The sequence below is a fragment of the Sceloporus occidentalis genome, unplaced genomic scaffold, assembly GCF_023333645.1.
Source record: "Sceloporus occidentalis isolate IW3139 unplaced genomic scaffold, rSceOcc1.0.p SCAF_152, whole genome shotgun sequence".
NCBI lineage: Eukaryota > Metazoa > Chordata > Lepidosauria > Squamata > Phrynosomatidae > Sceloporus > Sceloporus occidentalis.
In genome coordinates, this window is record NW_028317132.1 from 976284 (window position 1) to 980000 (window position 3717).

General features: G+C 64.5%; 1 pseudogene; it reads right to left on the bottom strand.

Annotated features, from left to right (window-relative positions):
• LOC149280591 (18S ribosomal RNA) lies at positions 1 to 613 on the bottom strand (annotated as a pseudogene; the record flags this gene model as incomplete).
• Between the last annotated feature and the right edge of the window lie 3104 nt (positions 614 to 3717).

Below are 3717 nucleotides of genomic sequence, written 5' to 3' on the forward strand. Positions count from 1 at the left end.
AGCCCTGATTGGAGCTGGAATTACCGCGGCTGCTGGCACCAGACTTGCCCTCCAATAGATCCTCGTTAAAGGATTTAAAGTGTACTCATTCCAATTACAGGGCCTCGAAAGAGTCCTGTATTGTTATTTTTCGTCACTACCTCCCCGAGTCGGGAGTGGGTAATTTGCGCGCCTGCTGCCTTCCTTGGATGTGGTAGCCGTTTCTCAGGCTCCCTCTCCGGAATCGAACCCTGATTCCCCGTTACCCGTGGTCACCATGGTAGGCACAAAAAGTACCATCGAAAGTTGATAGGGCAGACATCCGAATGTATCGTCGCCGTCACGGGGACGTGCGATCGGCCCGAGGTTATCTAGAGTCACCAAAGCGGCCGGCGGGGGCGAGCCCGCCGGATTGGTTTTGGTCTGATAAATGCACGCATCCCTGGGGGTCAGCGCTCGTCGGCATGTATTAGCTCTAGAATTACCACAGTTATCCAAGTAACAGATGGAGCGATCAAAGGAACCATAACTGATTTAATGAGCCATTCGCAGTTTCACTGTACCGGCCGTGTGTACTTACACGTGCATGGCTTAATCTTTGAGACAAGCATATGCTACTGGCAGGATCAACCAGGTAGCTCCCGTCGTCACGCGGGGGCCCGGCAGTGGCCGGGCCCGGACGCGGCCCCCGGCGGACCGCTCCCGCCCCGGGGGCCGGGGCGGGAGGCGGCGGGCGCCGGGGGCGCAGCCCTCGGATTGGGTCTGCGTAAGGGGGGACGCGGCGAGGGGGCCGCGGGGACGGAGGGAGAGCGCGCGCTCCCCCTCCCTTCATTCGGGGCCGGGAGAAAGGAAGGTGCGTGCTCCGCGGCGGGGGGAACCCGGGGTGGGACGTGGAGCGCCCGCGGGTAGCCCCAACCGGCCGCGGCTTCGGGCCGCTGGGAGTCCGGGGCCGAGCAAACTCAGTCGCCTGCGAGGGGGGTCCGGCACCCGGGGCGGCTCTCCCCCGGCCCGGGGGAGAGGCCTCGGGGCCGCGGGCCGGGCTGCGGTGGGCCCGGGGGTCCGCGCCGGGAGGTGCGCGGGGAGGCGGGCCGCTCGCCTGCACCAGGGGGCCCGCCGGGGACCGCCTGAGCGAGGGTTGCCTTCCCCGGCCCGGCGCGGGGCACCAGATCGGTCGTTGTCCTGGTCGTGGCAGTCGACGCCGACCGCTCACCTATATATCCGGCGGAGGGTGCCTGAGGACCCTGGCGAACCGGGAAGAAGTTCCGCGACACCACCGGGAAAACCCGGCCAGGCAGGCCGACTTCGATGGAGCGAGGGTCGGATGCGGCCGGCAAATCCGACCTCATAGACTTCCAGGGCTTTTCAAGCAACTTGGCCTGCCAGAAATGGGGACTTAGAGCGAAAACGCCGGCCGGCCGCGAGCAACTTGTGCGGCCGGGAACGGGTAGGACCGACAGTGCGGCACACGGGCTGGGTGGCCCGAGGTCCGGGGTGCCCCGGGCGGAACCCTCGGCCGTCTACCCGGCGGCAGGTTCACGGGAGACGGGGACGGGCCGGGAGCCGCGGCCGGGAACGGGGCCGGGTAGGACCGCCGGTGCGGCACCCAGGCTGGGGGCGGCTCGAGGTCCGTGGAGCTCCTGGCGGGACCCTCGGAGGTCTACCTGTGACGGGACCGACCTGTACCCCGACTGGGTACTCCCGCCAAACGTTGCTTCCTCCTGACGGGACACCAACAAGTAACCCCTTCAGCACCGGGCAGAACCAGCGTTGTAGATAGAAGGAGGGACGTCGCTGCACCGAAGCCGCATTGGCACTGTGGCTATCCGAAGCTTAGCTACACAGTGTGGCTACAGCCCACCCCAAACATCAGGCAACACTCATGTTGAGGTGAAAACAGGACTCATTTATTAAAGCCAAATACAGAACTATATATACACAAGTAGAAAAGGGGCAAGACAAATATCACATGATCCAATTACCATGTCAGGAAGGAAGTAATTAGATCAAATCCTGCAACACAATATCTGGGGGAAGGACAGGATGACACGAGACATAAATAATGACATTAACTGGGGACGTAGACGTGGAATGACGATAGACATATAATCGGCTTGAGACAGACAATGGCCAGGACACAGGGATAACAGGAGCTCACAGGATTAACAGCTACCTGTTATGTAATGGATAATTAGGTATGCAGCAGTGACACCAAGTCATACCTACAGGGGGTCTTAAGACAAGGGCTAACTCACACAATAACAAATAAATAAAAAATAAAAAAAACAAAATAACAAATAAATAAAAACACTTCACACCTATACAATTAACAATGTACAGATAATCAGCCTTCTTCCTACCACAGGATGTCCAGCTGACGTTACAGTTCTGAGACTCTGAGTGCTAAAACATGGGGTACATCAGCAGACTGAACCCCTGTATCCACACACAGAAGTCTCTACAAGGCCTGGGCCCATAGTCGATAGGGAGGAGGCTGGCTCTCAGGCCTCTCCAGGGACCCCAGTGATGGAGGGTTCTGTCACACTACCCTCGGAGGTCTGCCCCAAGGTGGGCTTCCCGGGACCCGGCCCGGGACTTGGGCGGGTAGGACCGCCGGTGCGGCACCCGGGCTGTGCCTCCCGAGGTCCGGGGAGCCCCTGGCGGGACCCTCGGAGGTCTGCCCCAAGGTGGGCTTCCCGGGACCCGGCCCGGGACTTGGGCGGGTAGGACCGCCGGTGCGGCACCCGGGCTGTGCCTCCCGAGGTCCGGGGAGCCCCTGGCGGGACCCTCAGAGGTCTGCCCCAAGGTGGGCTTCCCGGGACCCGGCCCGGGACTTGGGCGGGTAGGACCGCCGGTGCGGCACCCGGGCTGGGCCTCCCGAGGTCCGGGGAGCCCCTGGCGGGACCCTCGGAGGTCTGCCCCAAGGTGGTGTTCCCGGGAGACGGCCCGGGACTTGGGCGGGTTGGACCGCCGGTGCGGCACCCGGGCTGTGCTGCACGAGGTCCGGGGAGCCCCTGGATGGACCCTCGGAGGTCTACCCCAAGGTGGTCTTCCCGGGACCCGGCCCGGGACTTGGCCGGGTTGGACCGCCGGTGCGGCACCCGGGCCGGGCGTCCCGAGGTCCGTGGAGCCCCGGGCGGGACCCTCGGAGGTCTACCGGACGGTGGGGTTCCCGGGGCCGGGACCTGGCCGGCACCCGAGCTGGGCTTCCCGAGGTCGTTGGGAGCCGGCTCTCTGGAACTCGCAGCAGCTTCCCTATATATCCGGCGGAGGGTGCCTGACGTCCCTGGCGAACCGGGACGGGGTTCCACGTCACCACCGGGAAAACCCGGCAAGGCATGCCGACTTCGATGGAGCGAGGGTCGGATGCGGCAGGCAAATCCGACCTCATAGACTTCCAGGGCTTTTCAAGCAACTCGGCCTGCCAGAATGGGGGACTTAGAGCGAAAACGCCGGCCGGCCGCGAGCAACTACCGGGGCGGGTAGGACCGCGGGTGCGGCACCCGGGCTGGGCTGCACGAGGTCCGGGGAGCCCCTGGCGGGACCCTCGGTGGTCTGCCCCATGGTGGTCTTCCCGGGACCCGGCCCGGGACTTGGGCGGGTTGGACCGCCGGTGCGGCACCCGGGCCGGGCCTCCCGAGGTCCAGGGAGCCCCTGGCGGGACCCTCGGGGGTCTGCCCCATGGTGGTCTTCCCGGGATCCAGCCCGGGACTTGGCCGGGCTGGACCGCCGGTGCGGCAC